Source organism: Talpa occidentalis, unplaced genomic scaffold, assembly GCF_014898055.3.
Source record: "Talpa occidentalis isolate TD23 unplaced genomic scaffold, MPIMG_talOcc4v2.1 talOcc4.3, whole genome shotgun sequence".
In the NCBI taxonomy this organism is placed as follows: domain Eukaryota; kingdom Metazoa; phylum Chordata; class Mammalia; order Eulipotyphla; family Talpidae; genus Talpa; species Talpa occidentalis.
The window spans coordinates 110,604,527-110,630,653 of record NW_023603184.1 but is presented as its reverse complement, the minus strand read 5'-3'; the positions used below and the strand labels follow the sequence as shown (position 1 = coordinate 110,630,653).

Genomic DNA, 26,127 nt, shown 5'->3' with positions numbered 1-26,127 from the left:
CTAACATTGTCATTTTCTCTCTTTTAGCACTGTAGTAGTATTTAATAATCATCCAACTCTATCATTTCTATAATCACCTCTGCTCCCATAGCTCTCAAATGCTATGCACAAATATCTCCTTCCATTTTTATTTTATACCAGTTCTTCACAAGTGAGCTAACAGTTACTGTGTCATCGCACACCAAGGATTATCACCACTGCAGTTGCAGTCAGCGGTGGAATTTTTCTTATCATCTAGCTGGCAGGAAGAATCCAATTCCATGAGGTTATCCTTAATATTTGCTTTATAATATAGCAAAATACTGGCCTTTTTTTATGCTCCCCCATAAGTGGACCAGCTAATCTTTAGAAATACTGGTAAGAAAATGGGGAAGTAATAGCAGGAAGAGTATATTGTCAAATAAGTCAACACCATGGGCAACTACAAGTTACTAAGGAACTCTAGGGAACAGCGAGTAACATTCTTTTTGGAGAGATCCCAGGCAAAGGGTGAGGGAAATGGAGTATCACTATATGAGCCATATTGTCAATTCCTGGTTGATGCTGCTCTGGAGAAAGGAATGGCAGAGTGGGCACTGACTGGCCTCCAGAGAAAGTCTCTGGCAAAGAGATTTAGGCTCTGGTTACTAGAAGTGGGAGAGGAAAGCATTAACATGAAAAAGTCTATATAAATATGAACTAACACTGCTGTAAGTCATTGGCATATGCCAGGATTCTGCACATGGTATGATGGAAACAAGAGCATGGGCTTTCTGACTCAGTTCTGGGGACCCTACATTGAGCTGTTTCACATTTGTCCTCAGAGAATATTGTCTGTTTTATACTTAGGAGTGGTATATAAAAAACTGATCCCTAATCCAATATAATGCACAAAACTTCTCTTGTTACCATCCTAAGGATTTAAAAAAATGGCTTTTCTACCTTGACCCCAGGAAATAGAGTTTACCAAGCAATGATAATATTCTTCTGTGAGTGGGAGGACGACAGAGGAAAGGAAGATAAGTACGATCTTTTTTCCATTAGAAGCAGCGATCAAAACAAAAAATAAAGGACAGTGGAAGCTTTATGCAAGAGGTAATAGTTTCATATCTCCAGGGACAGTGAAAAGTTACTTTAAAATTAACCATGACTGTGGTAGAATATAAATTTTTCTTCTCTCTTTGTGTGTGTATGTTTCATTTAGAAATAAGATTTTATAAGGAGGAAATCTGAAAACTTTCATGTTCCTTTAAAAGTAGATATTTTGTTCCTCGGTCTGGATGATTACCATCATCAAACAGATTTCAGAGCCTACAAAGGCAATTTTGACTCTTATGACAATACATGCAGATTTTCCCTTATACCACCGAGCAATTCTCTAAGACCAGCTGCGTTTTCTACAATTCAACACAATTTTAACAATATCAAACCAGAGATAGCGTCAGATCCCACACTTTGAGGGCCCAGTGTCTCAAGATTGCCTTTTATTTGAGATGCCTATGTCAAGTCCAGGTTGTTAGCTCTCCTTTTGATCAGCTGACCATAAATCAGATGTTCCCATCACCCCTCTTTGCATTAGCTTAATTTGCTAAGGTGGCTCACAGAACTCAGAAAATCAGTTTAATTACTAGATTACTAGTTTACTAGAAAGGATGTGACTTAAACCTGATAAAGGGGTGCTTAGGGAGGAGTCTTAAATAAAAAAGCTTTTGTCCCTGTGGAGTTTGGTGTCCAGTGCTGTGGCATATGGAAGCGTTATGGTTAACCAACTTGAAAGCTCTCTGAAACCCATCCTTTTGGGTTTTTATAGGGGCTTCATTACTTAGGCAGACTGATTGCACCACTCATCATTGGTGATTAAACCTCCTTTGACATCAGAGAATGGGACTAAAAGTTCAACTCCCTATTCATGGGTGGTTTCCTGGCATTTGGCCTCCATTTTTAGGACACTTCCATAAGTGACTTCCAAAAGTCACCTCATTAAAAGAAACTAAATTTTAAAATAAACTCAGTTGTGGTTGAAAGGGACTTGTTGTGAATCATAGACATCCATTTCACCTTTATGCCTTTGAAGTGATTTCAGGAACTGAGAATAAGAGACCAGCTATAACAAAAGATGCTCCCCTTGCTCTTATCAGTCAAGAAATTCCATGGGTTTTGGGAGCTGAGAGCCAGGAATCCAGACAAAGACCAAATATGTATTTCTCGTAAGTCACAGTATTACACAGGTGTTCTTTTCTTGAAGATGAGCATCCTCTTCATTACTTGTTCTCATTTCTCTTGAACAAGAGATTCTGAGCCATTCACTCTATGTCCTTAGGAAAAAGACAGGTGGCTATGGGAAGGGATCCCCAGGGTCAGCCACTCATACACTAACACATGCACATATTTGTAACATCGAAAGTGCTTGCTTTCTTCAGGGCATCTTTCTTTACAAGTATGCATATTATGTCTTGATCTCACTTTCTTCTCCTTGTGTGTTTAATAGTTTCAAGACTAAGAAATGGTGGTGAAAGTCTACTCTGTGGAATTGAAACACAGCAGTCCAGAGAGTCTATATGTGTGCTCAAAGGCCATCCCAAAACTTAAGTGAAGGAAGGAAACTTTGACTTAGTTGTTTTTGGCCTCTTTCCATGAACTCTAATGCGTCACATATACTTTTATTTTGGCTCACCATAGTGTATTTTTAGTTTCTGTACACTGACTCGTATTGAAGTTGGAACCTTGAAAGCATTATCTTACTTAAAATATTCAACCAGTTGTAAACTCAAATTTTTGTGTCTTGTCTGATTTCCTAACTTGAAGCTAATTAAGTCATAAGACATGTCTGTATAACTAGACTATAGTGACTTTCTTGCTAATGTATAACACACTGCATAAAATGTGACCAGAGAATTCCAATTTCATTTCCTTATAAGGAATCATTAGTTAGCATCCAGGATTCTGCATTTTTATAGTACTTTTTCAATAATGTTAGATCACATTCTTCTCTCTTTATATATAGATGTGTGTGTGTGCGTGTGTGTGTGATTTAGAAATAAGATTTTATAAGGAGAAAATCTGAAAACTTTCATGTTTCTTTAAAGTAGATATTTTGTTCCTCAGTCTGGATGATTATCATAATGATATTGGGGAATTCACTAAAAATTCTGAAACTAAGCAACATTGAAGATTATGATTCAGTAGTCCCAGGCAAGGCCTAAAAATCTCCATTTTGACATTTCTCTGGATGCTTCTGCTTACCTTTTGTCCAGTCAATTGATGATAAAAGGCACTGATTATGTGATATTAAATATGACTGCCTAAGAGTATCTTTTAGAAGAGACTCAGGACTTTCCTTTAAAATAGAATGTGTAAGCAACATTGTTAATATCTACTTATCACACACTTCACAAGGGTACTTTCATGTTTAAATGAGTTCAAACATATGAAAGAAATTATAAATTATTAAAGGCTACTTATGAGTTATTAATGTAATTATTAAAAGTATAAAAGTGGCATGACATGGAAACATTAGAGTTCTAATAAAAAAACCTGAAATTATATGAAAAATTACTTTGTTAGATGAAGTTATTATGAAAAATTTGCATTAATGAGTGCAGATGAATTGCTTGCTGATTAATTTACAATTACCTATCACATATTTATTTATGTTGCATTATTCATAGTCTCACAATGTATTTGGAAGTTGTGTACAATAATTATACTGATTATAATGATTAATTAAAAGTACTTTTTACTTTAAAAATGTTATTAGATAATCTTGACACTCAGTGAGGGGAGATAAATCCAAGCCATTAATATTGAACTAAAATGTTCATTGCTGAATCACTATCTTCTGATGATAGTTTAAAAACTGTAAACTATCCTCCTTTTTCATAATGTATTTTATATTTTTTAGTCAAAAACAAATCCTGAAATTTTTTTTTGACAGCATGTGTTGATGATACAAGAGCTGCAATTTTTGTTTTTGCAAATTCCTTCCTTCTACTTTCAAATATCTGAAACTCTGAGGAAGGGTTTGAGGTTTTCTTTGTATCAAATCTTGTCTTTGCTCCAGTTCTTCTCTCAGAACACCCTTCCATAATCATGACATGGTTGATATCTTCTTTCCACTAAGACTTGAGCTTAAGTGGTAGCTCTTCAGGGAAGTCCTCCTTAGCAGTCCAATCTAAAAGTCACTGAATCACTTTCTAGCATATCACTTTAATGCTCTATCTGTCATCCATCCACCCATCCATTCAACCATTCATCCATCCATCCATCTCCTATCCATCTGTCATCTATTTTCTTGTTCCCCCCCACCACAGTACAAAATGATAGGAAATAGATCCTTTCATGTTTTGGGCCTCCCTGGTGGCTGGTGGAAGGGTTTAAGACGCAGTAGTTTGAAGCTGTCCACAGCCACTGTAGCACGAGGTTGATACCCACCAGAGAGTTGACCCACATGGCGCAGCAGACCTCTCCTGCCTTGTCCGCTGCTCCTCTCAGCAGTGTATTTTAGTAGCTTTACCTGTTCTGCTCCCCACTCTGTCTCCAGTGAATCCTCTCATTCCCCCCCCCACACCCCTCTGGCCTATACCCCAGTTCTTATGTGCATAAATAAATAAATCTTTGAAAAAAAAAGAAATAAAGAGAACCTTTTAATGACTACTGAGTTCTACTCCCTGGGTACTGTTCGACACATGGCTAGTGTTCAGTAAAGTTTGACACATTGGCAAAGAGTATTTGATTTTCTGTGCACTAAGCTGGTCACACTATCATCCCTCCACTATCTCTACTGTGCTGAAAAAGAGCAAATTTATATCTTACATTAATGCTGCAAAAGATAGCTGTGACTGAAAGCTACATTTACTAGGGACCAAACTGGTCCAACCATGCCTAAGAAACTGCTTATCTGTATCTTCTCTTTCCACTAAACCTAAAACTCCAAATAGAATGTTTAGGGGTAGAAACAGTATGCTTTTTTCCACTTAGTGAAGACACTTTTTTAAGCAAATTTCATTATTACATGCAACTAAACTATTTAACTTTTATGTCTGGAACAAATTTTTTTCTTCAATTGAATAAATTGGATTATTCTTCCTATATCAGGAAATGTTACTGCAAAAGTTGAACGATTTATAACAGGCTATTTAAAAGTTAGGAAAAAACCATAGTAATACAAAGAAAGTCAAATAAAAAATGAAAGACATTCTTAATTTTAATATTTTAATATAATCTTAGTTTGAGTTATATGTGGAGTAGATACTTTTATTTTGCTTCCTTGTCAATAAAATGTTTATAATACTAAAATCGTAGCTGTTTACAGTTGCTGAGAATTGCTGATGTATCATTCTGTAAAGTATATGAATACTTCATAAGAACTATGAATTTAAATAAATAAGGTTTAAAGAGGTAAAGTTATTTTGCTGAAATCAGAAAACTGCCAATGGTAACCATTAAACACAGTACAAACATGATTTGCAAATCACAATGTAGGGGCTCTGTTGTAGACTATTGAAAAATGACTGCCAAAAAAAGTGCTTTGTATTCTAGCAGTTATGCTACTTAATACTGAATAATAACACTTACTAAGGCATCCTTTTATGTTTGCCTTGTCACTATGATATGGTACATCTTGCCTGAATGTGAGACATAATGGATTCTCACAAATCATGGCCAATGAGTCAGTCACATCCAAAGAGCTACCTCTATGTTATTGTCATTCTCCTTTTTTAAACTTCTTTTTATTGAGGTAACACTGACTGACAATTTTGTATATCATATAGAGGTATATGATCACCCCGCTCAGGTGTATGCTACCACATGACACCCACCACCAAGACACCCCTAGTTCTCCAACATAGTCCTATAGCATTAGTTTTTGCATGTGTGAGACACACAGAGGGTTAGTACAACTTACTTTTGTGAAACTTGAACTCTAGATACCACTGATGTACTATCAGTGCAGAGCTGTCATCTGTAAAGAATTGCTGACTCTTGCTTCTGAGATCTCTATGCACCACTATGCTTGCTTCCCTTCTTATTTTGCTACTTCATGACTTTTCCCATCCCATTTATGTTTAAGCAGAATAGAATATTAGAATTGGAGGTGATTATACAATCAAGTTTCAGAATTTCAGATTTTAAAATGATTTTTTAAACAGTAATTCATTTCACTTAAGCTTTTTCTTTTACCAATGAATCAGATCCACTCAGAGAAATTTGCTGTTTGGGGAAGTGAGGTCTAGAATTCCAGCATCTGATCCTAGATTCATGATCTTTCTTACATACTACACTTCATCATCTTAGTGCTTCTGACTGTCACTTCTTAGGATTCTTTGGACCTATATAATTCCTAGTAGTAATTAGTAATTACTACTTAGTAATTCCTAGAGATTACTATACTTGCTTCCTTCTCTCATTTTGCTACCTCATCACCCTTCCATCCAGTTACAACATCAGTATTTGCCTGTCCTATTACCCTTATTCTTGGTGTCTTCTTTTTGTTTGCTTAGATATTAGGAAGTTGGATAAATTAATCATATGGATATATGGATAATGGAGGCTAAATTTGGAAATGTTTTTCTCCTTCTTAGCAAGAAATATTTTTGTCTAAAAACATACTTTCTGAATTCTCCAATGGTTGGGATTTCTGGAAATATAGAAATATTAATGATATTTTGGGAATTATTTCTCAGAGTCCCTCAAAACACTTGGAGTACAGAGTCAGCTTCATATAACAGAACACAGAGACAAAGAAACAGTGATAACATGAGCCCGAACAAGCTAAATAAACATGTGTATAAATATTGAAACTAGGGATAGGCATCACTTCCTGTGTTTTAATATTTATATCCCTTGTCTAATCAAAAACTATCCTTTGTTTAGTTTTCCAGTTTCAAGAGAAAGCAGAATTCAAGAGGGGATATTTTAACATTTAACATTAAGAATATTTTCTACAATTATTTTATCAGTGTATTTCCTCAAATGTAACTGTTTATTCAGTTTCCTTACTGGACTTCCAGACCTGAAATTTATTATCATTTTTTGTCTACAAAATTCTAAAATTTTCATCTTTACTTGTGATTATATTATTACTTTTATTCTATGGTAATGCCAAAAGTTGAGGGCAAAAAGTATGTAGAATATGCATATACTATGTTTGTGTGCATCCTGTGGTTTTTTTTTTAATAAAGCAAGTAGCTAGTATGTTCAATATTCAAAATAAAATATAACATTTAGTGATTTCCAAATCTCTTGGTGGGAAGATTATTTTAATTTACAGTCATGAAATTATGTATTTGGCTAATGTTTACCAATTTCCTTGAATCTTAAGACTGTTTACCAGTGACACTAACTAGGAATAAAATGAGAAAAACAAGGATAGAGTTAATAACTTCAGTTTAATCTTAAAACATGGAAAAATTATGACAGTTAAGGCACTGCCTTATGTAAAGGAAAGATTAAAATCTAGCAAAGAAGATTTTACATTGTCTTTATTTAAAAACAAGCACCATTCAGCTGGAAGGGATCATGCTCAGCGAAATAAGCCAGAAAGAGAAAAATACCGGATGGCCTCACTCGTAGCAGGAATCTAGAAAACTTAAATAAGGGATCAGGAAAAAGAATAACTATAAGAAAGAAAATATCAAAATCAACAAACAGCTATGAACCAGAGACACGCTATGGGTCGGGGGACAGGGGAAGGAGGGATAGGGGTCAAAATAAGGGGGTTGCAATTATATGGGGAATATAAAAATAAAATGAAAAAAAATGTAAAATGAAAAAAAAAACAAAACAAAAAAAGCATTCATTTTCTGTTATATATAGGTATATCAGAGAAATATGATTTTAAATTTTCTTCTAAATATTTTCTGTGTCCCCTTTAAGTTATTTCAATTTGTAATATGTATTTCTGTTAATAACATTATAATGAAATTCCATTCATATATTTATCCTCCTAAATATATTTTATGTTCATTGTAGCAGATACTGAAAATAGCAAATTAACCAATGATTCTTTAAAATTTGTGCAGTTACATGATTTTATTTTATGTGCTAATTTTGTATTTTAATTCTCAGTCATCTAATTAAATTCTTAGTGATATGTCAGTCAGTAAAGTCCTCTCGTGCAGCTGTTTGCTTAGAAATATAAATGTGATTTTGTATTTAAAAATCTCTCTCTGAATTAAGTCAAACAAACCTACCAAAAGCTATTTTCATCTTGACTGTTTCCTAAAATCCTTCATACAGTGTAAGGCTCTAAATCTTCAAACTAAAATTTGAAATCATAGATAATGGGCTTCAACAGAGCCTAATCCTTCTTCACATTAGCATGTGCCTGTGTTCTTCCATTTAACCTATTGCCTTCTGTTACTGACTGTTGAAATCCCAAACTCATGTTCCTTTCCAATCGGCCAATTTAGGACAATCAGATCACTAGCTGCCTAAACATTGGGACCTAATTCACTTGACCCTGGGAGGAAAAAAGTCATGCTTTTGATCCTGGCAATTTTTATTATTATAGAACCATCTCCTTGTACTTCTAATCCTAAGTGACATTGTCACTGGACAAAGGAGTGGGCCCGTGAGCCCTCAGCCTGATCCTTTTTCTCCCACAAAATAGGTGGATATGCCAGCAGTGTACCAGCCACGACCCACTGCTGCACTGGCAAGGAGTCAGAGGGAAGGACCAAGGGGTCCTACTCCCAGGTCAAGAAATGGGCTCTTGAAACCCTCCAGCCAAGACTGAAAAGAGAACTCCACAGAGACTCATGAAGGCACGCAAGGACTCAGGATTTTATTGATTAGGGAAAGAGCAAAAAGAGAGTGCTCCGGAGAGATCTCTCTGGGCATGAGAAAGACTCGGGAAGTTACCGAGGTTAGGAGTTTATTATGTAGGTTTTAGGAATGGGATTTGAGAACAGAGGAACTAAACTCTATTGGCTGAGAAAGAAAGGAGAGTGGGCTTGGCTGAAGTCCATTATTGATGCTGGTTGTTGGCGCCCTTCAGCTGCACCCTAGAGGTCTTGCAGGGCTCATGACCATGTTCAAGGTGAACATCTAATGGAGGCCATGTGCGCACTGCTCCAGGCTGAGCCAGTCTGGTCCCAAGTCTGTGACTCCCTTTTTCTTCTGGGTCTTTTCATTCCCCTTTTCCCCACAGCAGCTAACTTGATAAACTGTGGAAAGATAGTTCAGAAATGCTAAAAAAACAAACAAAAAAACCCCAAAAAGCAATGAACCAAGGAAATTTATAGCAGCCTAGAGTTTACCAGGTTTTTAACCCTTTGCTTACCAGCCCATGGGAACAACAAAATTCTTGCAAAACTTTTGTCCTTGATTCCTATCCCTGTCCCTATCCCTGAACCCTTCATGTCTCAATATTATTTCTCAGTTATCACTGATGAATTGTACCGTCTTTAAAATGAGATGTTAAAATAGAGTTTGATAACACACAATCTTTTAAGAGACAAGGTGCTTTTCACAAGTGTGGGTGTGTTGCCATGGAGTCCTATCTAACCACTAATTTAATCAAAAGCATTTCCCCTTATCTGAGTTTGACTTTATAATCTTTAGATATTTGTCAAAAATGCTGTTATGTTGATACACCTCAGTGTCTTTTCTTTTGGGGTCAATACTCTTGTTTTTAGAAATGATCTATTTTACTCTAAATGGATGCAACATTTGTTCCTTTCCAGAAAAGCTTCAGATCTGTGCTTTTCCTCATTCAACTAATAGTTTCTCATCACTTGTTCTGAGTTAACTGTTGAAAAGATTTAAAAAGAAAACATTTGAAAAATAAATAATATGAAACTCAATTTATAAGTTGAAACTCAATTTATAAATGATAAATTTATCATTTATAAATGATAAATGATTTTCTTCAATCATTTTATCATTTTCTTCAATCTAAGAGTTTGTATTGTATATTTCATGAAGGCCACCATTCAGCTAAAAAGTTTGTGTATGTGTGTGAGTGTATGTATAAAACTTCATATCAAAACTCAGCAAATATGTAGTATTTTTTACTTTGTGATCACATTTATGAATCCTTACGAATGATTGCATCAAAACTTGACAGTGAAAACATTAAGGTTTTAAGGAGAAAATATTTCTTCCCTGTAGCTTATTGGCATTGAACAATATTGAAGGTATTTGCCAAGTGTAATCTTAGTGTTATTTCCAGCTTGGTATAGAAGGAATCATTAGAATTAACTTGGTGGGCCTATTACAATTTCAAGATAAAACTAAGTGGTGTTAAGATTCTTTCTGCAACAACAGCATTCCTGCATCAAATGTGGCATTGTTCCAGATAACAGAAACTCAGTGGGGCTTATCTGCATTAGTAGTTTGAATCAGATGGGTAGAGGTGGGGTAGGGAGGGGAGGGCTCTAAGATGGCGAAACTAGTTGCTAAAGTTGCATGAAGTTGCCAAGATTGTTCCTGCCATTTTTTCCTATTGATCTTCTCCAGAGCCTCCTATGCCCCATGCAGACACCATAACAGTGGTAAAAATCACTACTTATGATGTGGGTGGAAATGATCTATGTGGTCAATAATAAACATACACAATTATAGATATCAATAATATATTGGTTTCTTTTCTTCACAATTTTAGTCTAAGGTTTGTTTCTGTGAAATTTATCAACTATCTTTAATATTAATTATTATTAAATTAGAATATTTGGCTAATTTCTAATAATATAATAATATAGATATAAAATATTAAACAGTGGCTGTAATCTTAGAAGTTGAAGTGATTATTTGCTTGTTCACAGCATTAAAATATATCTCCCCCTTCCAGACAATATTGACATGGTAGATCAGATTGAGAGCACAGCTATCTAATCACTCATTAACAGAGGGCACTTTAAAATTTAACAACATTTTTACCACCTTGTTTGGACATACTGACATTTGTCATACTCCATTGATTTCTTCAGTTTTTTTCTGGTTGTAAAAGCACAAGGTAAATATAATGTACACTGAGTGCATTATTTTCCATTTTATAGCAACAGTATCAGCAGCAGCTGCTCAACATCTGGCTATTTCATGGGATAGTAGTTTATTGAACTCCAGATCAAGTCTTCTAGTCCATGTGGTTAGCATTCAAATAGGTTTCTTGATGTTATGTAGCTACTTTATTTGTATCATTGACTATTTGTTCCACAGACTAAGGAAATGTTCTTTTGAATACCATTAAGCTCATTATAACATTTGTCAGGGATTTTTTTTCATGGGACATTTTAAAACCTAATAGTAGAAAACCAACATCTGTATTATAGAGCTTGAGAAAGTATCACACCTTCAAAAGAAAATGCTAAAGTAGTTGATGAAGACAAAAACTTAATGCTATAATTAACAATTGAAAATGACTCACACATTTTAGATTACACAGACTCTCTTAGAATATGTCTCTGAGCATTTATAGTTATAGTGTCGTGGGGGGTGGATGGAAGTAATGAAGTGGAAAATTCATAGAATTGCATTAAGTCAAGAGACTGAGTTTCTAGTTTCTATATCAAAATTAATTCTCCCTCCTCATCTACATGGACTTTCACCTACAATTCTTTATTTTCTGTTTCTCCAGTCATTCTTTATGCCCCAGAAAGTTTATTCCTACTTGGGAAAACTACTCTAATTTTTCAATAACAAATAGGTGATGCTCATTTACAGTATCCATATGATTTTCCTGCTTCATTATTATAAGTTTGTTCAAATATTTAGGTACTTCATCAAAAAGTTTTACCTTAGCTGCACCATATTATGATCTCTTAGCTGACCTAATACATGGCAAGAAAATCCTTATTTTGAATGAAGATGGCAGATTGTCACATGCATCTGTTTGTTTTTTTTTTTTTAAGATTTATTTATTTATACAAGAACCAGGATACAGGCCAGAGGCGCGGGAGGGTGAGAAGATTCACCAGAGACAGAGCAGGGAACAGAACAGGCAGACTGATGAAATACACTGTGAAGGGAGCAGCGGGCGAAACAGGAGAGATCTGCTGCACCATGTGGGACCCTTGCTGGCTGGCCAGGATCAAACTGGTGCTGCAGAGGCTGTGAACAGCTTCACAGCGCTGCGCTCAACCGCCTGTGCCACCAGGGGAGGCCCTGCATCTGTTTTCTTTCCCCATTGTAATACTCCTAAAATTATAATTGACAAATAAACCTTATAAACCCACAAAATCAAAGAGCAGGAGAGGGCATCAAGAATAGGATATAATAATGAATTTTTGAAATATTCAAACAGGAGGAATAATGGTGACTTTCAGAGCAGAATAGTAAACGCAGAATGCTTAGCAGAAGAAAATAAGTAAAGTTCAAAGTTTGAGAGAAAAAGGTTCTTAATCTAGATTATTCAGCTAAGTTATCTATCAAATGGGAAGGAAGAATAAGCAACTTTAACATTCAGAGAATCAAAGTTTTCTTGGAAAATCAGAAGAATATTCTCTTTTTAGGGAGAGAAAGAATTTGGAAAAGAGGAAGCTATAGAATCCAGAAAGAAAGGATCTAGGGCCTCCCCGGTGGCCCAGAGGTTGAGCGCTGGGTTGCGAAGCTGCCCGCAGACTCTGCAGCGCCGGTTCAATCCCCGGCTGCTCCCTGGCCACTGGAGGAGGGTCCCACATGGCACGCAGACCTCTCCTGCCGCCCGCTGCTCCCCTCAGCAGTGTACTTCAGTCCTTCTGCCTGCTCTGCTCCCCGCTCTGGCTCTGGTGAATTCTCTCACCCTCCGCTTCTGACTGTACCCAGTGCTTGTATAAATAAATAAATAAATCTAAAAAAAAAAAAAAGAAAGGATCTAGACCTTGAAGGAGTATGGTCAAGGGAGGCCTGAGGGTAACAACTGTGCTTCAGATTTGTAGAAGGACTTAATCTAGATTGGAGCCGGAAGATAAAGAACTTCAAGATTGTCCCAAGAATAAAAGAGGAAATTACTGATTGATATTTGGCAGATGTAAGCAGGATTTGGGGAAAATCTTAAGATAGACATGGAAAATATAATGGTAGTAAAAAGTGTGGAACTTAATATCCTCAGGATTTTTTTAAATCCACAAATAAAAAATGTATTCTTCATACACTATTTGACCACGTAATGAGCATAATGTACATGACCATAAAAATGTAGACAATTATTGTTGATTAAGAATAGTATAAAATAGTATTGGGAATTTGGGGTAAGGTTAGATTGTCATTCAGACATCTAAAATATAGACATTCTCATCTACCTCCTTAAAATGGATAGATGCTATAAATTTGAAGCCCCGTAGACTACAGATTGGGAAAGCAGGATTTATCTTCTTCCAAGTGAACTCACTATGGGAAGATGAAAACAGGATTTTTGAAATTCACATTCATGAATGTACTGCCTACAAGGAAGTTTTCTTTTCCCAGCAACTAAAACTACCTCTGTTTTAATTGGTCACTGGCTCCTCAGTGATCCCACCCTAATGAATTCTGATAGCAAGTGAGTCTTTGATCTTTGATACTTGGATATAGCTCTCTAGTTCAGGGTTTACTGTGAGATTATTCTGGGAACTGAAAACCAGGTATAGCTGTTAAGTCCAAAGGGTCATGAGTATTAAATAAATGTGGAAGCAAAGATAAAATAGCCTATTTATCTTATTATGCATTTTAGAAACCACTTTGATTCTGTGGTGATGCTATGATTTGTTAGTTCCTATATATTACAATGATTTGGGTTGAGCTTGCTGAGAATTCCAGAATGATGTCTTTTTTCTCCTAATACATACACACCATTGTTGAAAATGTGCTCATTCTCTATCTAATTACAGTGAACACTGACTGTATAATAATTATATAAAATAAACAAAAAGATAACATATAGTAAAAACAGCTAAAAATAAAAATATACTTTTTTATAAATACTGCCTTTATACCCTGTTTTCATTATATGCTGGTTATTGTTTAATAGAAGAAAATTTACTAAGAACCTCTAAAAAACTATAAAAGTTTCTATTATTTGCCAAAATAGGAGGTCTGAGTTAGGAAAAAAAATAAGGTGAACCTTAGAATTTCAACTTCGTTTTTACATTAGTGCTTATATTTACTACTCTGCTCATACCTTTTTAAACTGTGTTTGGTCTACTTAAAAAATTATAAGTTAAAAAAAAAAATTCAAGCCTTCTTGAGTTAGTAAATTCTACCAGCTTGTCCTCCCCCTCCCCTAAATTAACCATTGCTTACTTGCTATGGAGAATCGGGTTGATTTTACCAGGTTAAGTCATTGTCAAGAAGTACTGACTTCTTGTCAGTTGTTACATTTGGGTCAGCATGATATACCCAAGATCAAACTATGCATAACTGCTAAAGAATTCAAGTAATTAATCCCTCTGATAGGATAATTTTACTGCTCACTATGTCTTGAAGACTATTCTAATGCTAAATGCCTCTATCCTAGGTTACAATAAATATAATTGATGCCTTTGGTTCAGTGTCTAGGGTTAAATATATTGGAGAATAACATCAAAAGCTGATGGCCTGGGTCGGCTATTCCCCCAAATCATTAGGAATTCATGAGATTACTACTGGAAACTTTGAACTTAAAAAGACATACCTCAATTGTTTAAGTCCCTTAAATCACATCCTAACCATGTTCATTACTACATTAAACTTTGTCTTGATGTGAGTTGGAATCTTTGTAGCAATGAAGAAATGGGTTAGGAATTATAGATTTTCCCAAGAAATTGCCCTGTTTAATAATTATATTAAAGATGTTTTATGAAGAAATGGGTCTTCCAAGATGTCATCATGTCCCTTGGTCAGATCACAAATGGTAAATATTTAACAGAGCACGTGGACATGATACCTGCCTAGTTCTCTGAGTTGTTTTTGTTTTTTTTTTTTTTTAATTTAATAGACTATAACTGTAACAGGGTTGTCCCCAGGAAAGGGGGAGGTTCCAGGTTTCCTGCCCCACCCAAGGGAGGGTGGCGCTGAGCAGGGAGAGAAGAAGCTGCAGAGGAGACTGAGGAAGGAAGGAAGCAGGATAGGGAGCCAGAAGGAGCCCTGGAGGAGGCACATGGAGCAGAAAGACACATGAAGAAACTACACTTCCCTTTTGGTTGTGGACTGAGTGACACAGATGTAGATGAGAGAGCCGTGGGAACGTGACAATGGCGGATTTTGTCTTGATTTTGATTTTGCTCTTTTCCTTCCAGACTTGTCTGGTTGTTTCTGATCCTTTTCTGTGGGTGCCCACTAAAAGATGCTTTAGACTTGTGGCAGGATTTGGGGCCTTGCTCTGGGCCAATCCCATTTGGATGGACTTTTACTCACGAGGGGACGTGTAACTTTGGGTATTTGATTTAGAAACTATGTTCTTTGCCTTTCCCATATTGTTTCCTAATTGTATTAAAATTCCTTCACATTAAAGTCTCATGTTTTGTGTTGATGCAGATGGCAGAACCTATTTAGAGCAGGCAGGTTTGAGGGGTCTGGGGTGCCTCTCTCCCTTCCCTGTAACAAAACTAAGGATGGTACTTGCAGACACATCAAAGGGACAACAGAGAGTTGAATAAGAATTACTGAATTTGTGAACCACTCTAGTGAACGGCTTTTTGATAGTATTTCACACCATGTTATTGCTCACAGAGCAGCTTAATTTCACCTGAAACATCTGTGGAAATTCAGTAGCCGTGCATTTCAATCCAAACGGGACTGCCTTACCTCAACAAAGTTGGAGGAATTTACAGAAAATCACCTAACATGAGGTGTCCTTCAAGCATCCAACAACTCATTAGCAAGACAGTCCAGACTACTTAGAACTGCTAAAAACAAATCATGGGGAAAATTGGCCTAGGGGAGATTTTTTTATTGCTTAGCACTTCATTTCATGTTTAAAATCAGAAATCCATCTTCTGAATTACTTGCCTTGCTTAGAAGCAAATAAGAAAAACAAAAATATGTGGAACATTCTGCTTGTGCATATGCAGTAGGATTATGTTGGGCTCTTGGGACAAGCTCAGTGTTTAATCTATATTTTTAATTGTCAAAACTTCAAAGAGATGAGTATAGCACTGCTGTATGGATCTGCTAGGAAGATGTTCTTTCACAAATGAGTTGATATTTGGAACATCCTTTCTAGGGCTAATTTTTACTGATTGTTCATCAGCATTCTAGGCATTCATAAGAACCATAGCTTTATTAATTTTCCTAAAAGAAACAAAAGGAATGGAAAGAAAAAAGGAAGAAAAAATTTTTCTGGTCATTACATTTATATATCTTATATTTCACATTATATAGCCGTGTATAAACTATAAACAGCAAACATTTTTATGCATGCTGAGGGTGTTGGGGAAAATTGTACAAAATTTTATTACCTTTTGTTAAAATATACTCTTCAAAAAAGTTAAATCATGAATTGTGTACATACAAATTGAGCACATGCTGAGTTTTTTATTTATTTCATTATTAATGAAATCAATAAGAAGTTAGTACCAATTCAAAAAAGCACTTAAGAAAATAGTGCTATATGCATTGATAGTTCTGTTAAGATCAAGGTTAAATACACAACTGGCTAATGTCTACCAAGGTCATAAACTTGTTAGGTTTTTTGTCTAACCAGATGAAAATTACTTTTGTTTCTAGCAGATAAAAATGTTAAAGTATGATGAACAAGTGACTTCGCTAACTCTGGGTCCTTTCAGCAATAGCAAACAGCGAGGTGAAATAACGCATTCCTCTAGATAACCCTTGGTTGGCCTTTGCTCCAATAGGACAAAGAGAACATGACACCCATATTTCTGCCTTATTTCCAAATCTCTATTTTTTGACACTTTCTGGCTACCATGCATTATGGTTCAGAGACTATTAGCTCTTAGATCTCTGTCCTATCCATGTTCTCGTTTGTGTCACTACAGCTGTGTTAGCTGACATCTGGCTGGATTTAACCTATGGAAGATACTTTCACTCTACTGCAGGATAAGTGAGGAAGAAGGAAAAAACATCAGGGTATTTCTCTTCCTCTGCCCTTTCTTGCATCAATCGTGTATTTTCTGTGACTCTGGATGTCCCTGAACAGGCCCACGGGTGCTTCTTTCTTCTATGGGAACCCCCAAATCTCCTGGGAACTATGGACCCTGTCTCTTTCCTTTGACCCTACAAAAACTTCCTACGGTTGTTTACTTAAAGGGATTCATTTTTAAATTTTCAGAGTTGTTTTGTTTTCCTAGTTAGAACAGATCTAATTCACTTGGGAGTATTCAGTTTATTATTTTTTTATTCCTATTGTCAAGCTGTACTAAATTTGGTACTCAGTGATGATGCAGTCTCATAATTACTTATGTCAATATAATATTCTTAAGCTCTCCTAAAGAAAGAATTATTTCTAATGATCTTAAAAGATCATGTAAATAAAAGTGACACTTCTGCAGAGGAAAAAGAAATTCTGTATCATCAAAAGTAAGGTTTTTTGTCATCCAATTTTAGTGGAATCTTAAAATCCAGAGTATTCACTTATACATGGGGGGCGGGAGGGGAGAGCAAAAGAGGAACAGAGGGAGAGAAGGGGAGAAGAAGAGGCAGGAGAAAAGGATGGGGGAGAGGATCATTAAAATTAGAAGTCTGAAATAATTTTTCTGATACATGAAACAGCCTCACAATTAAAGCCATGTTCTTAGTCAATTAATTTGACTTAATTTGGTTGATAATGTCCATAAAATTGAATCTCCACAGGAGGATCAATCTGTCAAAACTCTACTTTAATGATTCCAATTTTCCTATCTGAGTATCAAGAGCAGAGAAGGACTGCTTTATTTTGTGACTCTCTGATAGGATTTGGATAGTATCTATCTGGAAATATTTCTGCTTATTAGGTTTACTTATGTTGTGTAATCTATTATAATTGGAAAAATTCCATGTTAGCTTTTCTTTCCATAGTTTTATTTTTTGTGTGCATATTTTTTTAAAATCTATTTTTAAATGATTTTCCTTCACTGCTAGTGTATTTTTAAAGCCTGTTGGTACACGGTACTGCATTAATTAAGAGTAAATGTCCCAAGCCCACTTTTAAACATTCCTTTGTTATTTTTGGTGGAACTAGCACTGAGATTGCTTTACTTAGAAAATATAGTAATGGACTGTTGCCTTTTAGACCCTTTTTGCTTCAGGAGTATCCCAGTTTCATGGTGTTCCTTGCTCAACCAACCTATTGTCTATTCACTTTCATTCTTTCTAAACCAACCTTTAATTTGACTTTTGCAGCATTCCTCGATATTACTTTCCCCCTTTCTTAACTTGCAAAATATGTGTTAAATTCATTCATCGAAGTTCACAATACTCATATGTTATACTACTTCCCCATATCTTCCTTTCTCTTTTCACATAAAATATATTTCCTTTGTGTGTCTGCCTCATATCAGAAATATACGTGGCTGCTTTCAGTCTAATAATGAATATGGAACATGAAATGAACAGTGTGTATTTAATTGTCCTGTAAATTTTTTTTCCCTTAGCTGTATTATGTTTCTAAAATAGTGTAAAACAACTGGACTTCAACATTATCATCAGCTCATGATCAAAATACTTTGTACCTTTCAAAGTCTCTTTGCTTCCAAGTCAAGATGCATTTTGACATCTTGTTATTTTTCAGTCATTTAAATTTATCATGGTTAATGATTCCAAAACTACCAAGTAAAGGATCTGACGTCTAAGTTAAGTCACTTGTCTTATGAACAATAAATTGAACATTCTACTTTCATAGCCAATTATGTCATTAAAATTCTTATAACCAAAACCCAGCAATTTTCCAGAAGCAAATAATCTCCTTTCTTTATTATTTTTTAGTTCTTCCTTCTTCTTTTTTTTTTTTTGAAGATTTATTTATTTATTTATACAAGCACTGGGTATAGTCAGAAGCGCGGGAGGGTGAGAGAATTCACCAGAGCCAGAGTGGAGAGCAGAACAGGCAGATTGATGAAGTACACTGCTGAGGGGAGCAGCGGGCAGCAGGAGGTCTGCACGCTATGTGGGACCCTCTCCCTGCGGCCAGGGATCGAACCGACGCTGCAGAGGCTGCGAGCAGCTTTGCAAGCCAGTGCTCAACCGCTGCGCCACCGGGGAGGCCCTAGTTCTTCCTTCTTTAGCATATTTCCAAGTAATGTGCTTTTATAATTTCTTGATTTACCAATTTCAAACTTTATCAATTGATGTTCATCATAATTAATAGAGGAAATAGTTCTCCTCTCTTAACTTCATCAACTTCCTTGCCCTCATTTTTCTCAAAAGGGTTACATTATATTTTATGTTATTTAAAGTCACTAGTGTTTATTGCAATGAGGTTTGGAAATATTCACTTGTCAATAGAATAGTCTCCATCAAATTATTGTTTCCTATCTTGTATATATTTTTTTGCCTTGCTTTCATAGTTATTGAATACATACATATATACTAATTTATGAATGTACAATTGATCTGTCAAAATGAAGTTCCAAACATTCAATCTGTTCCATTGTCCACCCGTTCCTTCCCCCCGCAACCCCCGAAACTCCTCTCCTACTTCCTTTCCTCTGCACTCCTGCTTTAATCTATACTAGCGAATTCCTTCAACGGGCAGATATCTCTTATTTTTAGACTTCCCTTCTTTACTTACCAGGATTAGGTTTCCTGTTATATTCTTGTTTTGGTCAAATTCATCCCTTGGGGTCTTCCTGACAAAAGAGTGCATGTATAGTCAAATTTTTTGAAGTCCAGTATTTGAAAATGACTTTCTTCTATTTCCAAGTTGATTAGTAGTTTGACTGAGTGTCGAATTCTAGGTCAGCCCAGGACCAGCCACGTAATGTACAGAGCCCATTGAAAAATGAATTATGAAATCTCTTATTCAAAAATTATTAAGAACTTTAAGGTAGTGACAACAGAGAACTAAACCAAAGATGAACCTTTAAGAACAAGCTTTTAAGTAACTACCAGGCTGTATGTCCATAAAACTGACCCTGTTGGGCTTTTTCAAGCTGGAGTTTCTTAGTCCTGGGAAAACAACGTGTTAAAATAATTTCCTGTATTTCCAATGTGTGGAACTTTACTTATCTGGATATTAGGTCTCCTGAACTGGTTCTCTAATTATTTTATCTTTATTATTCTGTTATTTATCTTGCTGCCCTTTTGCCACTTTATGTGATTTATTTCCTCCCTCTTCTATTGACATTTTATGTAAATTATTAATGCTAAATTCTAAGATCTATTTTATTACCATTCATTTCTATTTTTTAAAATAGTAGCATTGGGCCGCCCCAGTGGCACAGAGGGTTGAGCGCTGCGCTGTGACACTGTCTGCAGTCTCTGCAGCTTGGGTTTGATTCCCTGCTCCCCTCAGCAGTGTCTTCCGTCAGTCTGCCTGCTCTGCTCTGGGCTTTGTCTCTGATGAATTCTGTCACCCTTCTGTGCCTCTGACCTGTACCCCAGTTCTTGTATAAATAAATAAATAAATAAATCTTTAAAAATTAAAATAAAATAGTAGCATTGTGTTCTTGTTTCATAGAAGAATCTTCTCAGACTTTTCTCATAGTTTTTTAAAAATATTTTTCTTGTTCTCTCTGTTATATCTGTTTCCTCCAAGTTTCTTCATGTTGTTTATATTCATCTCTTTCATGTTGGAGAATTACCTTCAATGCCTGCTTACCACTGACAGACCGTTAATATTAAAAAGTGAGCCCCATAAAGTGATTAGAATCTCTATGCAAAGATAGTGCTGTCACCTGCTGGGATTCACTGAGAGGTGAGCAAACATTGAAGAGTTTGTTTCCAAAATTTCATTTCCCTGAGGCAGTTTAGTCTCTCCTGCAGTGAATTCCCCCCATTTCCATTCTGTAAATTGGTAGGAAAAAAGGAACCTGAGGTATCATCACTCAGTGTGTTGACTTTCATTTAATCCCCCGTCTTCAATCTGGCAGTTACTCCTACCTTGTTTCTGGGTTCGCTCTGGGCATAGGTAAGAATAGTTCCCCACCACCTGAGATGGGGAAAGAAACTTGAAAGCTCTGAAAAGATTTTTACCCTCCTGTTTTGAGTCTGAAGACAGATCCAGCATAAGTTCTGTGGTGTGTCTAGCTGTTTAGCTGTTCTGAGGTTCTGTGGGGATTTTCTTTCTTTATAATCACCCTTTGAGTTTATTTCTTTCCTGATTTCTCCTATGTTAGCTCTCATTTTTCACTATTTACTTTTACAAAAAATGTTTTAAACTTTTACCTGCCAAAATCTTTTTTGCTCGTTCTCTTTATAGCTTTTTAACTATTTTTGGCAATATTTATGAAGTCCCAGGCATGAACAGTAATAAGTGTATTTTTTTAACACACAGGGATCTAATGCAAATGATAAATCTCCTTTTGTGTATTTCTCTTTAAATTTTTAAAATTTTACCATAGATTCCCTGACCCAGCCCTCCCCGATAAACACACCTTTCAAGAGTCAGCCTGAAAGGGGAAATTTGGTTTCATGGTTCTCCTGAGTTTCCTGTGAAACAGCTGATCCTCAGCATTTTGTGTAACTTCATGTTTCCTGGTCTTTTGGAGCCAGAACTCACTTTTATGATGATCCTACAGAAAACAAGAAGCAACTCTCTTGTCAGTGTGTTGTCACTGTTTTGCTGTTATTCTTCATGAACACCAGAGAAAAGGTGACTGTAAGTAGAGTGAATCCCCACTGCCACTAAAGGCCTATCTGTGGATAAGACTGTAGTGAAGGTCTCTAGTATGAGGGAATAGCATTGTAGGAGTTTCAGTAGAAGGTAGAGTCAATAGAGGGAATAACATTGTAGGAGTTTCAGTAGATGGCAGAGTCAAAATTGGTAATTGATGAATAATTAATAGATAGTATTATTTATAACTATGGGGTAAATGTTGGAAACCATGATATATAAATAGGAGTCCAGGGATGAGTTATCCCTGATGAGAAAGACAAAATTGGGTTGGAGAGAGAGGAAGAGGGAGAGATTGAGAGTATCAGGGTACCTGACCGGTGGTGATCCTTGAGGGAGAAGAGAATAATAATACACTGGTTTCTCTTTTGTAAAACCAACTAGGCACCTAATGTAATTTCTAAAGTTCCCATCATAGGGCAAGGAATAGAACTTTAGAGTATTTGAGCTTCAGAATACTTGAAGTACACTTGATTATGAAAAGTACTTCAGTAGAGTGAATCTGGAGGGACTAGTGAAAGGCATTTAACAGAGAATGACTACCTGAGCTCAGTGCTAAATGAATTTTTCAAGGTCCAAGAGATTGACATAAGATGTTAAATTGTTCTTCAGTGTCTTCTGTCATCTGTATGTATATCCAATTCCTAACCTGTCTTTCCTGGTTTAAATAAATGCTGTACACCAGGTGAAGGTCACTAATATTTCTTCATTTATATATATGAAAAATATTTATGAAATATATGTAAATGCAAGTATCTTTATATGTTTAATATATTCAACTCTTTAAATACATATTTTATATACAAAATAATATTTACAAATAAATTTTGTGTTTTATAATTATAAGTATATTCAAATCTATCATGTAGATGAAATATACATGTATTTAAGTATACATATTTCCTTAAATATATAACACTTGAATGAAAATCCTTGAACCTGAATAGCCTAAAGTGTTTCAGAGGAGTAACAGTAAACAGGTACAAATGAGTTGCTCCCTCTTTATGTTGAATATGGTCTTACTGGGTTGTTTTTTTTTTTTTTTTTGTCTCCATGGAGACAAAAAAAAATGATCTTGAAAGAATTTCTAACTATATGAGTGTTTATATCTTTGTACTTCAGAGGAATTCTTCAACATGTAGAGAATTATGTAATGACTATTTTTATGATAAAAAGTTAATATTTCTTGAAGTAAGTTGATAGATAGTTTACCTAAATTGTGATTTTGGGAGAAGGACATAATTGTATACGTTGTTGTACCTAAAAAATAGTTTTCCATCACATATTCTCCACCTCAGCAGGATTATTTTGCTCTTTAAATATAAAATCTAAACAAATTTTAAAGGATAATATTACTTGCCATACTATTGATGCCATTTTTTTAAATACCAATTGTTCTGGAAATTATCTATCTTATAAAGGTAACATTTGCTTATGTGAAACAAAAATGTTTCTAAAAGACTTTAAATTTATAAACCTTGCTTCATAGACTAAGGTAAGGATTTAGTTGCCTAAGCATTGAACTGCAAAGTAAGTATGACAATTGCATTATATAATGGCCTGCTTCAGAGTGAAGCAGTTTACAGAAAATGAGACAGTTACTTTGTTCTGACAGTCCATATTTGTGTGTTTTTGTACACTCCTGTGCATGGCCACATTTTATGAGGGCATTATTAGGAATATAATGATTATCAAATGATTTTTTAGAATTTCACATATTAATTTATTTATTATTCATGCTCTATAGCATTAGAGATTCTGAGAATATATTTAGTTGTATAGCTAGTTTTCTTGCAATATGGGTCATGTAGCAGTATCATAGAATTTTAGAGTATTTGAGCTTAAGAATACTTGAAGTATACTTGATTATGAAAAGTACTTCATTTTATATTGTGCTTTTTTTTTCATTTCAAAACTGGCAGTTCTATATTTGAATAAAAAATATTCAATCATTCTCTACATAGTTCAGTACTCTTTGTTCAAAGGTAGAAATTGTTTCTCCTTTGTCACTGCTTGATTGAATCAGACACAATCAATTATTTTCAAAGATGATGTTTCTATTTTCATTTTTGTCTTCTTTAAGTGTTCTGATCATCAAAAGATAAGAAAAGAAGTCCACCCAAAATGCTAAACGTATCAAAGTGTATTCAGTATGTAATATTTAGTCTTATTTTAAAAGTTGTGAGTTATCAAAGATTACTGTCTTTTTTTCTATTAATCTTTTTAATTTTCAAAGCTTACTCTCATTCTCTGAGAAAATGACATTAAGAGTTAATGTTGCTTTAGACTTTTTTTCCCCTAGCTTTGATAGCATATATTAGAATTTCAAGTATTTTAATAAAACTCTTAAAAAATAAAAAATATGTAACAGAAGCATCTATTTTGGCATGTATCAATTTTCCATCTCAAATTTCTGATTATATTTTACCTTGTAATTTATAATTTGATAAATGAGGGCATTTGTATACATCAATAAGAATATCACCACAATTAAGAAAATCAATATTTCCTCAAAAGCTTCCTGGAGTCACTTGTCATCACTCCTTCTCCTCCATGATCCTTAACTCCTCCATTCCCAGGGCAACCACTGGTCTGTTTCCTGACACTATAAGCATACTTTGCATTTTCTTGAATTTCATATAAATGGAATTATACAGAATGTGCTCTAAGTTCATTCATTATATAGTAGCAATGTGGTACCCAAACTCCCTGCCCTGTAACAGTATGGCTAAAGGAATGACTAGATATCCCCCCAACAGAGAAGGTAATTTAAATCAAAGAACCAAGCAGGCCCATCCATTAATCACACTTAAAGTTTATTCAGGGCAACTTTCACACAGATGTCCTTGAACCGGAACTTGTAGACACAACATTGGTTCCATGTGTGAGCCACAGCTCTCTTCTCACCGATGTCTTTTTATATCCTACTTATTACATGGGAGCTTTCTTGTGTAAGACCAGTGATGCCAAGTGTCAAGGGGGAAATGTCACAGGCATTTTTGTTCTACTAAGATTAATAGAGTTGTGTGCAGATCATGAGTACAATTTAATGCACATGAAAGAAACAGCAGGGAAATTGTCTTCCCAGGGGAGGGCAATTACTGGTCACAGGATTAAGACAGTATCAAGACAAGATGGAGTCACTTCAGTTTTCCCACAATCAGCATCACTATTTGAGATTTAGTCATGTCATTTTGTGTATCAATAGTTTATTCATTTTATTGCTGAGTATAAGGTCTTTGGAAGTTATACTCAGTTGGTTTTCACACTTACCTTTTTATGACTATTTGGGTTGTTATTAGTTTTAGGCTATTGCAAAAAAAAAAAGCCCATTCACATACAATCTTAATATGGAAATCTATTTCCCTTCTCTCCACCAAAAATAGAATGGTTGAATCATATGGTAGATACATGGTTAATTTTTTAAGAAACTATTTTCCAAAGTGATTGTACCTGTTTACATTCCTAACAACAGTGTACTATAGTTTCAGTTGCTTCATATCTTTGCCAATATTTGGTGTGATCAACTGTTTTAATTTTAGCCAATCTACTGATGTTCAATTATATAATTTGAATTTTTCTAATGACTAATGACTGAGCATTTTTCATGTTTGTCATGAATCTTTTGTAGATTTTGTGCTGCATTATTTGTCCTGGTATTATGGAGTTTTGCAAATTCTGTATGTGTTTTGGGATACAAATCCTTTATCAGATTTATATTGGCAAATATTTCCTACCAGCATTTGAATTCTTTAAAGAATGGAAGTTAATATTGATCAAGTTCAACTTATTATTTTTATAGCATTTTTGGTTGACTAAAGATGACAAATATGTTCTATCCTTTCTTCTATGTTTACAATTTTAGGATATATATTTATCTGTGATCCATGTAGGTATCCAAGTTCCTTTTACATATCGATGTTTTCACTGATCCAGAAATATTTGTTGTAAGGCTGTTTTTTTTCAACTAAATTATCTTGACACCTTTTTCAAAAATATAAATTAACTATATATTTGCACACCTCTTTCTAGATGTCATATTCTCTGTTATTGATCTATCAATGACCTATCTTCATGCTAATAATGCACTGTAGTATATTAAGTTATTTATACTGTACCAATTATGGTATCTTTAAAATAAGTCTTGAAATCTGGTAGTATAAATCCTCCAGCTGTATTCTTTTGTTAAATTTGTTTTGACCATTCTAGGTCCTTTGCATTTCTGCATGAACTTTAGATTTAACATGTCAATAAATACAACAAAAAATAAACCTACTGAGATATTCACTGGAATTGATTGAATTTTGTAGATGAATTTGGGGAGAACTGATGCATTAACAATATTGTCTTTCAATCCATCAACAAGATATTTCTCTCCATTTATTTAGATATGCTGTTGATCTGTCAGCAATACTTTACAGTTTTCAAAGTATCGAGCTTGTCCATATTTTGTCAGATTTATATCTAAAATTTTCATACTTTTGATGAAAATTTTATAGTAA

The 26,127-nt window shown here is 35.0% G+C and overlaps 1 protein-coding gene across 3 annotated transcripts in view; it reads left to right on the top strand.

Moving 5' to 3' along the window:
• The window catches only part of PDE1A (phosphodiesterase 1A), a 282,559-nt gene that overhangs the window by 177,442 nt on the left and 78,990 nt on the right, over positions 1-26,127 (top strand). The window lies entirely within an intron of this gene.